Source organism: Natrix helvetica, assembly GCF_964273705.1.
Source record: "Natrix helvetica genome assembly, chromosome: 1".
Classification (NCBI taxonomy): Eukaryota; Metazoa; Chordata; class Lepidosauria; order Squamata; family Natricidae; genus Natrix; species Natrix helvetica.
In genome coordinates, this window is record NC_138548.1 from 192,163,074 (window position 1) to 192,179,744 (window position 16,671).

General features: G+C 40.0%; 1 protein-coding gene across 4 annotated transcripts in view; it reads left to right on the top strand.

The window, feature by feature from the left end:
- Positions 1–16,671, top strand: part of PNPLA6 (patatin like domain 6, lysophospholipase) — a 119,763-nt gene that overhangs the window by 17,828 nt on the left and 85,264 nt on the right. The window contains exon 2 of one of the 4 annotated variants that reach the window (XM_081966136.1): positions 6,964–7,120. The exons of the other annotated variants lie outside the window; for them this stretch is intronic. The gene's annotated coding sequence lies outside the window, so the exon portion shown is untranslated. The remainder of the gene's footprint in view (positions 1–6,963; positions 7,121–16,671) is intronic. 4 annotated transcript variants of the gene reach the window in all.

A 16,671-nucleotide genomic window follows, 5' to 3' on the forward strand; every position in this document is an offset into this window, starting at 1 on the left:
AATCCAGCTAATACATTCAGCAGCTCCGGCAGGGCTGCTGAAACATAGCAGGGAGACAGGTATGTAACAAAAAGGCCCACCTGAGCTCCAAGGCCCCACTTCACAAAGAGCACTCCACCATCGCATTTGCCCTCTCCGTGGTACCATTGGTCGCAGGGTGGAAGGCTGTACTAAGTACCTGTGAAGACCCGACCATTGCCACGAATCTGCACTAGAACCGGGCATTGAATTGCACTCCCCTGTCTGAAATTATCCTTTTGGGGATGCCATGGAGTCTATAGACATGGGCGATAAACAGTTTGGCCAGCTTCCTAGCAGATGGAAGGCCAGTACATGCTACATGCTTGGAGGTCTATTATTGTCCAAATGACCTTGTTCCCTTGGCTGTCTGGTAAATCCATGATGAAGTCTATGGCTATCTGTTCCCATGGCCGAATCAGATCTGCCACCTGCTGTAAAAGACCAGGAAGCCGGCCAGGCCAGGCTAGGCCAGGCCTTCATGGTAGTGCAAACAACACAACTCCCATTGGGAGTGCTGCTTGGATTGCTCTGGGAGGTCCTTCCACTGGGCATACAGGTTTGGTGCCGGTTGAGCCTGTTGAGTGGCTGACACCCTAGGCCCACATGTGTGCCACAGGTGGCATACAGAGCCATTTCTTAAGGCACATGAAGCATTGCCTTGGTAACTCCAGTGCGCACATGTGTGCGCTGGCCAGCTGATTTTGGTCTTCATTTTCGCTCTCCGGAGGCTTCCCTGAATCTCCAGAGAGCGAAAAGCAACCCAATACACAAACCAGAAGTTCGGTAACAGTTTGCACTTGGAGCTTTTCTTCTCCCTCCGGAAGCTCCAGGGAGATAGTTACGCTCCATAGAATTGAGTTATTAGTAACAGCATTATGGACTGAGCCTCTGTAGGGCTTAATGGAAGAGAGAGAGAACATTTATCAATGGGGAGGTTTTGGCAAATGTGGCTGAAGATGTGAGCGGAGCAGCTGGAGGTTTAGTTATCACAGAGACATACACGCACATTGGGAGGGTAGAAAACTCTCCAAATGAATAAAAACAATCCCTCTGTTATGGGTGGAGTGCATTTTACCCCTTTATTGCTGAATAACTACCTACAGACTTGCAGAAACCAGCAGGGAAAATGGCCTTCCGTGAGGTGAGTTAGATGTAACTGCTCGGCGTATTCGTTCGCACAGGAACTTTCCACAGGGCATGAATCACCTGAGTGGAAGGTTTTCCCCCCTCCCTAACCTGGAGGAGGAAAGCTGCATTTTCTCCTGATTGCCGTGCAGAGTGTAGCAAGTGGTGGCGTTCGGGGTGGCGGGGGTGGGGGAGAGAAAGTTGAGCTTTGCAATATGCCGTGGAGTGGAGCTCTGCAGCTGTCGAGCTGGGGGGCTGTCAAGCTTTGCAGAGGAATGGAAGGGGGGGCTTTGCAGACTAGACTGGCAGGGCCGGGAGGAAGGAGAAGAGGCAAGGGGGTGGGATTTGCAGGGGGCAGAAGAGAGAGTGTGCAAAAGCTCCTTTAGGAATACAGAATTTGGCTCAGATAGCTAGAGCCAATCCTGCTGGCTGGAAAGCAAGTTCTTTAGAACAAAAATCATATGTTTCTCAGCACAGCCATTTAGACTTGGCATGGTGTTGCTGTGGCCACTTGTGACTGTCTCATCCTCAGCTCGGACTTACTCTGCATTATCCCAGAAGAACTTAATGCCGGGGGGGGGGGGGGAATCCACTGCTTGCCATCTTTTTTTTTTAATAAATTTTTTATTTATTTTTTTATTTTAAAAAAACAAGACAACACATGCAGAACAAAAGCAAGGAGAAAAAACAACTTTCCTCAATTTCATCAAGCATGTCATTTGGTTACCAGTTTTTGTGCAACAGTTTTTACAATTAAAAATAAAGTCACTGGTTATCCATTAAACATAACTAAATATTTCATTGAGTATTATGTGTTCAAACTACCATTAATATTCTTTCATTTGTGACAACCCTTATTTCCTTGAATCCATAATTATCTATTAGGTAACAATAAGTCTATATAGAATTATAATATCGCCTATCTCTAGATAGTAAAAACAAAGATTAAAACAAAAAAGATTCCCATTAATTCATATTGCACATTTATACTTTCAGTTAACCATAATGTCATCAATCATCCACAACTCCAAATATAATTTTCCATTGTTAATTATCAATCCATATAGTCATTAAGTATTTCAATTCATATGTGTATCCATTGTTCATTACATCATCATTAGTCCATTTAGTATAGCAGAAATCTTTATAGTATAGAATGATTACTACCTACAATTATACCTAGAAGTTCAAATCACCCCACTCTTATACACTGGGTTCATTATTATTCTTCATATATCGTGTAAATAAGTACTCTATTTCATAATAAAAAATGAAAAAAAATTTCATAGCAGTAAATATAACTTTCTATTATTGCACAAGAAAACAATTTACCATTGGCCATATCTCCAATTACAATCAAGATACAAAAAAGATGTAAAAGAATATGGAATACATACAGAACTGCAACAAATAGATAAAATCCTAATAGGCCCAGAAAACAAATTTATAACGAAAATGTATAAATATTTGCTAGAAATATACTTAGAAGAAGAAATAGTTAAAGGTTGTATGATAGCATGGGCCAAAAATTTTGGTTATAATATAGATCTAGCGGATTGGGAAAGAATTTGGAATATAAATTATAAATTAACGAGATCAGCAACATTGAAAGAAAATATATACAAAATGTTTTATCGTTGGCACCTACCACCAACAAGATTGGCAAAAATGTATCCAACCCTGAAACCGACTTGTTGGAAATGTAAAAAAGAACAAGGGACCTTCTATCATATGTGGTGGACCTGCCTGGAATCACAAAAATATTGGGAAAAAATTTGGAAGTGGGCGCAAGAATTCACGGGGGAACAAATAAAATATAAACCTGAAACCTTCTTACTGGGAATAATAAAAGGGAATTACACAAAAAAAAATTAAATATCTACTAACACATATATTAACCACAGCTAGAATAGCTTTTGCCCAATGCTGGAAGCAAAATAATACACCGCCAGACGAATTAGTGATAAAAAAAACCTTGGATTGTGCAGAGATGGACAAATTAATTCTAAAATTAAAGGACAAAGAAGAATCGGAATACTACGAAATTTGGAATAATTGGTATGAATGGTTGGAAAATAAGAAAAATAATTAAGCCAAAAACAATATACATAAATAAACATAGAACTGTATATAAAAGTAGGTAAATATGTAAAATATCATAAAAATGTATAGATAAGATGACATAATGACTGGAATATATGGTAAAGAGAGAGAAACATGTATAGATAAGACGATGTAACAATGTACAAACTGTTGATATAACGATTGTAATATATGATGAAAAGAGAAAAACAATAAAAATTATTTTTTTAAAAAAAGAAAACAATTTCATTTCCAGGTTTTTTTTATCTAACCATTGGCAAAACAAATCCCATACTCTATAATCCTCTAGTTCTCTAATTTCAAATGTAAGCTTACTCATTTCAGCACAATCCATTATTTTCCGAATAATTTCCTCCTGTGTTGGTAATTTCTCATTTTTCCAATTTTTGGCAAATACAATTCTAGCAGCTGTTAAAACATTTATAATCAGATATTTCGAGTTCTTGTTGTATGTTTCTGGTATTATTCCCAATAAAAAGAGTTCTGGTTTTAAGTCTATGTGTCATTTTGTCCAGCCACATGTGGATTTTAGTCCAGTATCTTTTAGCTTCAGTACAAGTCCATCACATGTGGTAATATGTGCCCAGCATCTGATGACATTTCAAGCATTTTTCGGATTTATTCTTAGACATTCTTGCTATTCTCGTTGGGGATGTGCCACATGCAAAACATCTTATAGAAATTCTTTTTATATGCAGTTGACATTGTCATTTTATAGTTTTGAGTCCACAGTTTTTGCCATTTTACCAAATCAATCCCATGCCGAAAGTTTTTCCCCTAAGATAACATAGTTTCTTTGACTTGTTCTTCCTGTAATTTCACCTCTAATAGGTAGGCATGGAGTTTTTTAATTACTTTTTCATCGTTACCTGTTAAGATTTTATCTAGTTCAGTCATTTTATCATAAAAACCCTCCTTTTTTCGATCTTCATTGTATCTAGAATGTATTTGCACATATGAATACCAATTAACTTCAATATCTTCCTGTTTCAATTCTTGTATAGATTTGAGTTCACCCTCTGTATTTAATAATTCAGCGTATCTAACTGTTTGTTCCTTCTTGCATATTATTGAATATGAAAAAGCTTCAATGGTTGATATCCAGACTGGAATTTTTAAGTAATGCAACTTCTTAACCTTCTCCCAATTTAATAACAAAGCCTCTCTTATATAATGCCTTCTAAAATAACGATGTGCTTTAGTTCCCTTATACCATAAAAATGCATGCCATCCCAACAACAAGTCGTGACTCTCTAGGTTCAAAAGCCTAACATTTCTTAGCAATTATCCATTCCTTGATCCACATCAGACTAGCTGCCTGATAATACAGCTCTCAGTCAGGTAAGCCCAACCCTCCTCTTGATTTGGCATCTTGCAGCAATTTACGTTTTAGTCTTGCTTTTTTCCTCTGCCATATGAATTTCAACACCATTTTATTTAAATCTTCAAAATGGTCTTTCCCCAACCTAATTGGGATAGTCTGAAACAAGTTTAGGATTTGGGGTAGAATGTTCATTTTAATTGTTGAGATTCTCCCAATCATTGATAGTTGAAGATTCTCCCATTTCACCAGATCTGTTGCAATTTGTTGCTTCAATCTAAGATAATTATCTTCTTTAAGGGTACTGCATCTAGCTGTTAGAGAGATACCCAAATATTTAACTATTTGTAATTTGCATTTCCAAAATTTCCACCAATTCTTCTTTTTGTTTTAATGGTATATTTTTTTGGCAAAATCTTTGTTTTGTCTTTATTTATTTTCAAGCCTGCAACTTTTCCATACTCCTCAATTTTTCCTATCAATTTAGGTGCAGATTCAAGTGGCTCCTCAAGAATAAAAACTAAATCATCTGCAAATGCTTGCAACTTGTATTCTTCTTTTTTAATAGTCATTCCCTTTATTTCTTCCTCTTCTCTAATCCTTCTATTTAGAACTTCTAATGTTAAGACAAAAAGTAGCGGTGATAGTGGACAGCCTTGTCTCGTGCCTCTTTTTATTTCAATGGGATCTGTCAGTTCTCCATTATCTTAGCTGTTTGCTTGTGATACATCGTTTGTATAGCTTGAATAAAATTCTTACCAAAGTTCATTTGTTCCATTTGTTGTATCATAAATATCCAATTCACATTATCAAAGGCGTTCTGTGCATCAAGGAACATCAAAGCCATTTGCTTTTCCAGGTGGGCCTCATAATATTCCAAGGTATCCAAAATTGTTCTTATATTATCTCTAATTTGCCTCTTTTGGTCCGGGTGGATAAACCCATTAAAATATTTTTTTCAGCCTCTCTGCCAGTATAGAAGCAAATAACTTTTGAGTTTAACAAGAAAATAGGTCTATAGTTCTTAATTTGCATATGGTCTGCCTCCTCTTTAGGTAGCAATGTAATGTATGCTTCCAGCCATGAGTTAGGTATTTTGCTTTCAGTCATTACTTCGTTCATAACTTCTAGCAGGGGAAGGGCCAAGGATTCCTCTAGTGTTCTATAAAATTCCACAGGAAGGCCATCCAGTCCCTGGGCCTTCCCATTATTTTGTCTTTTAAGGGCTTCAGTTAATTCCATCATTGTTATTTTATCTTCTAATATAGTTCTAGTATCATTTGGGGGAGTTTGGCATTTTGTAAGTATTGTTTCACTTCTTCCTCTTTTATATTCTCTTGTTCATACAACTTGGCGTAGTAGTCTTGTATAATTTTCTTCTTTTCCGCATTTCCATAGTGCATTTGTGCACGAACTGACCAACAAAGCACTAAGGCAATGAATAAATTGTCAGAGCTGCCACCCTGTGTTCCCCACCACCTTTTATAGTTACTTGGTAATTAGGATAAAATCCATCCCCTCGCGTGCGCACACCCATCACCTCGTGACCCAGAGCGAAAACCATGGCAATTAATCATGGATTGTTCACAGTCAGTTATCAAGAGCTTTGTAGATATCTCAACTGGACTGCTTGTGTAGGAGGGAACTTTACATCTGGTAAGCACGAGGCCTGGCAGCTGGCCCAGGTTTCTCCCCTGAATGGCAGCTCCGGGCCTCTGGAGTGGCCGGAGCTGACAGCTACACAGTTTGGAATGATGGTGTCTGTAGTTCAGTACATGCAAAAAACCTAGGATGGGGAAAGTCACCTTGATATTAACTATACCATGAAGCATACTAATTTGTTTTGCTTCTTTTTCCATTCTTTGTTTCTCAAAGCTGTGCCAAGCTGTGCCATGCTCCCTCCCTCCATTCTCTCCACTGCAGGATGCAATGGTTGTGACAGTTGTGCTTTCCAACTTCAAGCTCTTTGTGGAGGATCAGCTGCAGACCAGCATGGTGAGGGGGAGGTGGGGGAGAAAGCTTTCAGTGGCCCAAGCTCAGTTCGCATGCAATGGTTGCTGCCATCTATGGAATAAAATAACTTCCTTTTCCAGACGGTAATGGTAAATACAAAAATGCAAGGTTTTTATATCCAGATGTGAATTTCAGCTCAGCGAGCCACCAATCACAGCCCTTAAAATGCCTGGCTATGCAGTATGGTGGAAAGAAGCAGGATTGAGGATGGCATGATTTTCTGCCAGTGCTAAGACTGAGAGAAACAAACACACCAAAGCAGCTGGATTGACATGGGCTATATAATAAAATCATTTCCCTTTGTTGGGTTTTAAAGCCAACACAGTGGGATGATGGGCATGAGCTTCTACTTGATGTGGGTTACTCTTTTGTTTTTCCAGGACATGTGGATTTTGAAAGCAATGGTCTCAAAGGCAAGAAGCTCCAATCTACAAAAAAAAAGGATGGTGGTGGAGAGTGGATCCAGGAAATTACAGATAAATCAGCTTGACATCAATGCCTGAGAAGATCCTGGAAAAATAGTCAAGCAGCACATTTGTGAGCCCCTACAAACAAACAAGACAATTAATAGAAACTAGCATGACTGTTTCAAAAACCAATCATGTGAGACAAACCTTATTGTCTTCTTTGACAAAGTGACTAAATTGGTGGTTAAGGGAAATGCTGTGGACATAGTTTAGTTAGAGTTCAATAAGGCATTTGACAAAATTGACTTCAGCCTACTTCCTGGTAAGATAGAAAAACATGGGCTAGACCAGTGGTGGGCAACCTTTTTTTTCAACTGAGCCAAATCTCGCCAAAACCACGATTGAAATTTATTTTGAGAGCCACATTTTTAAAACCGAAAATACATAGGATGGTACACTGTTTTTAGTTTCAATAAACTCTGGCATTTGAAGCACGCAAGTCTTAAAGCTGTCAAGTTACAAGATCCTTGCATCCCTAACCCTTTAGGAAAAAACCCCAAGGGGTCTTCAAACCTGACAGCTTTAAGACTTGTGGACTTCAACTCCCAGAATTCCTCCTCCAGTCATGTTGGCTCAGAAACTCTGGCATTGAAGCATGCAAGTCTTAAAGCTGTCAAGTTGCAAGACCCTTGCACCCCTAACCCTTTAGAAAAAAAACCCAGGGTCTTCAAACCTGACAGCTTGAAGACTTGTGGACTTCAACTCCCAGAATTCTGAGAGTTGAAGTCCACCAAGGGCATCAATCATATTAGCCCAGGCAGGGATCTGCAAAATTGGCTCTTAAGACTGGTGGACTTCAACTCCCAGAATTCTGAGAATTGAAGTCCACCAGTCTTAAAACAGCCAACTTTGCAGACCTCTGTGTTAGCCCAGAGCCTAGCGCTGGGCGGGCCTTGCTCCCCCATTGGTGGAGCAACAGGAAGCGAGGAGGGAGAAAAAGAGACGGAGGCCAAGGAGCTTCTCCCCCCCCCCCGCAAAAATCTTATCAGGGAGCCGGCGGGCAGTAGCAAATTAGCTGATCACGCGGCTCCCCGGTTAGATTTTTGCTGGGAGGAGGCGCGGGGGGGAAGCTCCTTAGCCTCCGTTTCTTTTTCTGCCTCCTTGCTTCTCGTCCCCGCCCGACTTCAGGATCCTCCACGCGGCGTGATCGGCTAATTTGCTACTGCCCGCCCGGCTCCCCGGTTAGATTTTTGCTGGGAGGAGGCGGGGGGGAAGCTCCTTAGCCTCCGTTTCTTTTTCTGCCTCCTCGCTTCTCGTCCCCGCCCGACTTCAGGATCCTCCCTAATCATTGTGGGTTGAAAAGAAAAAAGGGAAAGAGGCGCTTGTTTTGAAGTGCCCGAGAGGAGGGAGGGGAGCGGGCGCCCGGCACACAGAAGAGCCACATTAAAGTGTGTAAAGAGCCGCATGTGACTCGCGAGCCGCGGCTTGCCGACCACTGGGCTAGACAATACCACCACCAGATGGATTTGCTACTGGCTGACCAACCTCACTTAATAGGTAGTCCTCGGCAGAACTATATCTACATGGAGGGAAGCATTAGTGCAGTACCTCGGTTTTGTCTTAGATCCTCTTCATAAATAATCTAGATAAGGGGATAGAGATTGATCAAATTTGCAGGTGATAACTAAGCTGTGGGGGGGAGCTGAAATTTCAGATGATAGATTCATGATTCAGGAGGACCATGACAGACTTGAACACTGGGATCTATCCAGCAAAATGCAATTCCGTGGTTGGAAACGTAAGGTCCCATGGATAGGCAACAAAAACCAAATGCACAGATATACAATAAAATAAATATTAGAGAATGAGAATAGCTTATCCTAGGGAAACAAGAACACCCTGCTGAAGCAGGAAATCATATACCATTTCAGACAAATGGCTGTCTAGTCTCTTAAAAGCCTCCAGTGATGGAGCACCCACAATTTCATTCTATTGGTTAATTGTTCTCATTGTTCGGAAATTTCTCCTTAATTCTAGATCAGGGATGTCAAGCTCAATTTCTTTCTTTTTAAAAAAAATTTAAATTTTAAACAAACATAAAACAGACATAGACACACAGAATACATAAAAATCATCCTCCAGTTACATACAGTATGTCGATTGGTTACAAAGCTTTGTGCTTCCTCACAATAGTCCCCGCTTGCAATTTATACAAATTCTCATATTATCAATCCAATATATATATATATATATATATATATATATATATATATATATATATATATATATATATATATATATATATATATATATATATATATATATATATAACAATTATTATGATTAATCAACATTTATTTGACTATAACTGTGATTACATCCTTTTATATAAAATATTCTAAATTTAAAGTAAATCTATATTATGCCATTCCTCCAAAAATCATCCAATAATATTACTGTTAGCGTTCTAAATACCATGTATGAAATAAATCATTGTCCAAGGCAGAATCTTCCTTAAAGTTCCCATTTATTCATAACAGGCAAGTTAGCACGGCTATGGAATTCCAACTCTGATCTTCTTCCTGGAATTCCACCCAGTTGAAAGTTCATGATCTATCCCCACACCCCATAATCCATCACATGTTCCAATCATCATCTTCCACGCTGGCATCTACACCCCTCTGCTTCCGATCAGGTGTCAAGGTGTGGAGACAAAAGATGACCTTGAGCTTCTATAAAAGAATGACAACATACATTCCACAATCCTACTCCTTTCTATTCCCCCCTCCCAACTACTACACTACTAAAACACATAGGAAATTATAAGAAAGTGTGGCAGGCCAAAGATCCTAAAAAGAACATAACTACAGGCCTGACAGGCGGCCTCTCCTCAGAAGAAAAACATTTCCTGCAAAGAGAATAACATAAAAGTTAACATAACAAAATTAACCACCTCTTCTCCACCCAGGGGAACCCTTTGACTTCTCGGGAAACTTCCCATTGAATTGCTTTACTAACTTCTCCACTTCTAGGTTCCCACTGTTCACCCAAGTAGCTTCAGACCAAGGGTAACCCTTCCAATGCACTAAGTACTGTAAGCGACCCCTATTCAGCCTGGAGTCTACAATTTTTCCCACCTCAGATTGTGTTTCCCCTTCTATCACTACAGGAGGAGATTGAGCTTGGGTGGATGCTCTTATGTTAGACCCAATTACTGGTTTCAACAAGCTCCAATGAAATTCTGGGTCAATTTTCCCTAGACTTCTGGGTAGACTGAGTTGAACTGTAACTGGGTTAACTATCTTCACTATTGGGAGTGGACCTAGAAATTTTGGACCCAATTCCTTACTAGGCATCTTTAATCTTACGTATTTAGTAGACACAAAAACTTTGTCCCCCACTCGAAAGGGAGGTTGTAGGGAACAATGTTTATCAGCTTGCTTCTTGTAGGCTTCTGCCGCATCTGTTAGCGCCTTTTTCGTATTCTCCCATCCCTTCTTTAGTGCCTCCAGCCATTCATTCAGGGACATGGAGGAGGGAGGTTCCTTAGGTAGTTCAGGCATGGGAACGAATTCCATGCCACTGGTAATCTGGAAAGGAGTTAGTCCTGTACTGCTGTGAACCGCATTATTATATGCTACTTCGGCTAAGGGTAGCAAGTCTTGTTGATAGTCCACAAAACACCGGATGTATTGTTCCACCACCGCATTGTCTCTCTCTGCTGCGCAGTTCATGCTGGGATGAACCTCTGAGCTCAGTTCTTGTGTGGACCCAATGGATCTCAGGACCTCTCTCCAGAACTTGGATATGAACTGGACTCCGTGGTTTGAAATGATACTCTTGGGTACTCTGTGCAGGCGATAAATGTGTTTCACAAACATTTTCGCTAATTCGTTTGCAGATGGAAATCCTGAGCAAGCAATGAAGTGTGCCTGCTTAGAAACCAAATCAATAACTGTCCAAATTACTCTGTTCCCACTGCTGTCTGGGAGTTCCACGATGAAGTCCATTGCGACCTCTTCCCATGGTCGGTTAGGGCTCTCTGCTGCAGGTGCTGTAGCTTCTGGGCTCTTGGATTCAATCATCCACGGCTGGCCCTTTTCCTCCTCCGAGGCCTCCCCCTTGGTAGGACTCTTTGTCACCTTAAGTTGGGGATCCTCTTCCAGAGGTTGTTGGCCCAGCTGACTCTTCTGTGGTGGCACCTGGGGCCCTCTCTTTACCACCGTGGCGATTGGTACACATGCTTGTTATTTGGCAATTCCCTCCTCCGAGGCCTCCCCCTTGGTAGGACTCTTCATCACCATAAGTTGGGGATCCTCTTCCAGAGGTTGTTTAGGCTTTTCCCCCTCCGAGGCCTCCCCCTTAGTTGGACTCTTTGTCACCTTAAGTTGGGGATCCTCCTCCGGAGATTGTTTGCCTTTTTCCTCTTCCGAGGCCTTCCCCTTGGTAGGACACTTCGTCACCTTAAGTTGGGGGTCCTCTTCCAGAGGTTGGTGGCCCAGATGACTCTTCTGTGGTGGCATCTGGGACCCTCTCTTTACCACCGTGGCAATTGGTACATACGTTTGTTCTTCGGCAATTCCCTCCTCCGAGGCCTCCCCCTTGGTAGGACTCTTCGTCACCATAAGTTGGGGATCCTCTTCCAGAGGTCGTTTAGGCTTTTCCCCCTCCGAGGCCTCCCCCTTAGTTGGACTCTTTGTCACCTTAAGTTGGGGATCCTCCTCCGGAGATTGTTTGCCCTTTTCCTCTTCCGAGGCCTCCCCCTTGGTAGGACACTTCGTCACCTTAAGTTGGGGATCCTCTTCCAGAGGTTGTTGGCCCAGATGACTCTTCTGTGGTGGCATCTGGGACCCTCTCTTTACCGCCGTGGTGGTTGGTGCACACGTTTGTGGCTTTGGGGCTGGAGCCAAGCACTCTGATGCTCTGTGGCCAAGTTGACAACAATGGTGGCATTTAATTGGCCCCCACGAGGAATGGAACCTAGTTTTCTAATCCCCCCTGGACAATTTTAAATCTAAACTAACTGATTTTTTTGGGTATTTTAATTGTTTTAAATTTTATTGTGTTGTTTTTAACTTATGATTATTTATTTATGAATTGTACAATGTTTTGATTACCTCCTCCTTGTCATTTATTTGTATATTGAGTTGTACGCCGCCCCGAGTCCCTTTGTGGAGAGGGTGCGGCCTATAAATTGAATTAATAAAAAATAAATAAATAAATAAAACTGGAAGCAGCATTCCATTGCCTTTGAAGTTCCGGCACTCAGCTTCTTATCACCCCAAAAGCTTTCATTCCTTCCATCTTCTAACTGGGTGTAGAAAAGTCTTTCCCAGCCCCCTCCGTCCTCTTGCCAAAGAAAGTGTGGCAGGCCAAAGATCCTAAAAAGAACATAACTACAGGCCTGACAATTGCATCTTTATACCATATTCTGTATAAAAAGTGTTTATATTTAATAACAAGATTTTTAAACATCCTCTCCATAGTCCTCACTTACAATTTGTATAAAATTTCATATTATCAATCTGGTGTATATATATGCATTATTATCATTGTTATTCATTTATTTGACTATAACTATTATCACTCCATTTTATACATAATACTCTAAATTTAACTAAATTTAGTTAATTTTTATTGTGACCTTTCATTACATCATCCTGTATCCTTCCAGTAGTAGTGCAATCTTATATCTCGCCATTTGTAGTATTAGTGTTCTGAGTGCTTTCTTGGTAAGTCTTATATAGACTTCTCTTAGCAACCTGTTGCTCATTGAATATCTTGTAAAGGCTCGAAACCCTCCATATGTTCCTTCCATCAGCTTTCCTTTGGTTATCACCAATGCTTCGGCCGAAATTTCTCTCATTACTTCTGTCAGATTTTCTCCCTTTTCTTCTATATTTTGAGGTCTGAGATAGAGTTCCAATCCATCAATCTCCCTTTTCCATATTCCACTCTTGCCATTTCCAAACACGCTCTGTTTACTGTCAATATCAACAATTTTCTTATCTCTGTTCATCTTTTTCTTCAATTTTTAGAACTCTGTCCTCAAATCTCATCATCGTTTGATAAGTATCCTCAATTTTTCCATCTATTTTTCCTGTTCTGTGTTCTATATTCTCCATTCTCTTCCAATGTTCTCTCGTTACTAGTATTTTTTGAATTTCTAGCATAATCATTTGCAGTATTAATGTTTCTTTTTCATATTGTGCCATTCTTCCAACTTATAAACACTACCACTATAACATCCGAGGCTTTTTTGTTAAATTTCAAGCAAGTTCATTATAATCTTTCAAGTCAAGGCTTTCTCTTCACTCCAGTCCAGCTACTGATAGTACTCAATTTAATTGAGGACCGCATCCAGGTTGTGTTTGACCTCGGAGGGCCACTGTGTGGGTGTGGCTGGGTGTGTGTGGTGGGCATGGTTGGGGTGTGTGGGGCCATGGTGAGTGTTTGACACAGGCTCAAGATGCATTTTTCCCTTCTCTTTTTTCTTTCCACAGTTCTTTACTAGAACCATTTTCCTATCTCTTCTACCATATATTACTGGAAACATTTATTACTTATTCTTCATACTTCATATTCAACATATTTCTAAATTTATACCCCATTGTTTAATAGTAAATTGCTTTTCCAGGCAGAAAAGCTATTTATACTATTGCATATTTATTATTCAACTAATAATAAAAATACAATAGGATAAATAACATGATAATAAAGATCTTAGCAGAGGTAAATTTCCAGGATAATAAATAGAAATGGCTGTCAATTATAGATAGTTAATTGTAGATTAAATGGACCTACAGTATGTAAAATCCGGCATTAAACTGCAGTATTAACATAGGATGTTGCTTGTTTTCTATTCTGATCAGGCATTTATTGAGGCCACATAATTGTAATCCAGTCCAATCCAGTCCTCCTGCAGCACTTTACCAGCCAAAAATGGGCCGCGCGGAGGTCTCGTGGAGCCCCCGCACGGCCTTCTTTTCCAAAAACAGGCCACACAGGATCTTCGCACGGCCTGTTTTCAGCCATCAGGGTGCTCTAGGAGACCGGGGAGGCCAAAAACGGGCCATGGGGGGGGGGGCTGTCCTTTGATATTTCCAGGCCAGCCTTGCAGGCCAAATGTAAGCACCACGCAGGCCAAATTCAGCCTGCGGGCCTTGAGTTTGACACCCCTGTTCTAAATGATTAGATTCCATCCTTTTTTTTCTTGTCTTGCCTTCTGGTGCTATGGAAAATAGGTAGATCCCCTCTTCTTTGCGGCAGCCCCTCAAATATTGGAACACTGCTATTATGTCGCCCCTAGTCCTTTTTTTCATTTCACTAGACATACTTAATTCCTGCAACTGTTCTTCATATGTTTTAGCCTCCATACCCCTAGTCCTTTTTGCTGCTCTTTTTTGAACTCTTTCCAAAGTTTTAACATCTTTTTTATAATGTGGTGACCAAAACTGGATGCAGTATTCTTTGTAAGACTTTATAAAGCAGTATGAATACTTCATATGATCTTGATTCTATTCCTCTGTTATTACAACCTAGGATTGCATCGGCTTTTTTGGCTGCTTCACATCTTCTGAAGTGTTTGCTATTCCTGCCAGTTTAGTGTAATCTGCACATTTGGTGAATCCCCCTCTATTCCCTCACCTAAATCATTTATGAAGATATTGAAGAATACTGGGCCTAAGACAAAACCCTGTGGCACCCTACACTGCTTACTTTCCTCTGTGTAGATATAGTTCCACTGAGGACTACAAGTTGAGTCTGGTTTATTATCCAGTTACAAATCCATTTGGTGGTGATGCTGTCTATCCCACATTTTTCTATCTTATTAAGAATAGGGTTATGATCTACTTTGTCAAATGAAATTCAAATATACTAGATCCACAGCATTTTTCTGGTCCATAATTTAGTCACTTTGTCAAATAATAAAATAACATTTGTTTGGCATTTGTTTGGCATGATCTGTTTTTGACAAACCCATTTTGGCCATTGGTTATAATTTTGCTTTCTTCTAGGTATTTTCAAATCTGTTGCTTGATTATCTTTTCCAGGGTCTTCTCAGGTATTAATGTCACGCTGATTGGTCTATAGCTTCCTGGATCTGCTTTTTTTCCTTTTTTGAAGATGGGAACTGATCAAGCTCTTTCCCAGTCCTCTGATAGTATCTGGTGCTGTAGGATCATTGAAAGATATGCTTCAATCTAAGATCACATCTGCCAGGTCCTTCCAAACTCTGGAATATCATCCATTAGGTTCCGGTGATTTGAACTGTGGACAGGTGTTATCTTACCATTTTCTTGCTTATTTAAATGTGCATTTCTGATCTGTGCTTAGAATTATGATTTTGGTAGGTTGGGTTATAGAATATAGAATTTGTTTTGTGGGAAGACAGATGTAAAAAATGAATTAGGCAGTTCTGCTTTCTCTCTACCACCCATTACTTCCTTCCATCTTCTCTCAAAAGTGGACTAATTTGTTTCCTTGACTTTTTTTCTTGCTTTTTTAAAATTATTTTTGACATTAGTTGCAAGTCTTACTTCATTCAGAGCCTTCACTTTCCTGACTTCATCTTTGCAAATTTGGGCTATTGGTATTCTGCCTTAGTTATGTGTCCCTCTTTCCATTTTTTGTATTTACCTTTTGTCTTTCAGTTTATTAGAGAGAACTTGGTATAAGTATGCTGGTTTCTTCTTGGATTTCTTAATTTTCTTTTCTAGTGGCATTGTGCTGGACTGGGCTTTTATAATCATATTTTTCAAGGAATCCTTCCCAAGCCCTAAGTTTATTTATTTATTTACCTTATTTTTCAGAGTATAAGATGCACTGGAATATAAACGCACCAAGATTTTAAAGAGGCAATTTTTAAAAAAAAGTTTTTGCACTCTGCAGACCTCCCAAAAACAACCCATTTTTTTCCAAAAAAAGGGCATGAATAGCCTTTAGGAGGTTTGTAGAGTGCTCCTAGGGAGGTGCGGGGGGGCAAAAACAAGCAAAAAATGGCCCATTTTTTGCAAAACTGCAAAACAGCATTTTTGCAAAATGTCAGGGTAGTTAAAATTCCCCATTACTACTGTGGTGTGTTTCCTACATACATTTGCTAGCTGATCAGCAAAAAGTTCATCTATTTCTTGTGCTTGGTTAAGTGGCCTGTAGTATACACCTACAGCAATGGCAATGACATTCCTTTTTCCTTTTATATTGACCCATGTGCATTTTAGGAGGTTTTCATTCTTGGTTTTGTGCATTTCTGAAGAGATGTAGTGATCTCTTACATATAATGCAACTCCACCTCCTCTTTTGTTGTGTCTGTTTCTTTTGAATATTTTGTATCCTTCCATCAGTCATGAGTCATGAGTTTCATCCCACCAAGTTTTGGTAATGACAACTATATCATAACTGCCCTCGTTTGTTCCCCAAACCTTTAGCACGTATATATAGGCATCTGAATCCTTTATACCTGTGGTATGGGTATGCTTCCTATACCCCCAAGTTGGTATCTAAGTTTTTCTTCCTTCCCATCAATTTCTACATCCTTGTTTGATTGGTTATCTTGGAGTTTATGCTTGGGGCTTAGGTCCTAAAAATCCCAAAGATTAGTTATCAGATTTAGTTTAAAACCCTTCGGATAAGCCGAGCCAGTCTTTTTTCATCCGTTGCTATTACTTGAAAGGGAGATAT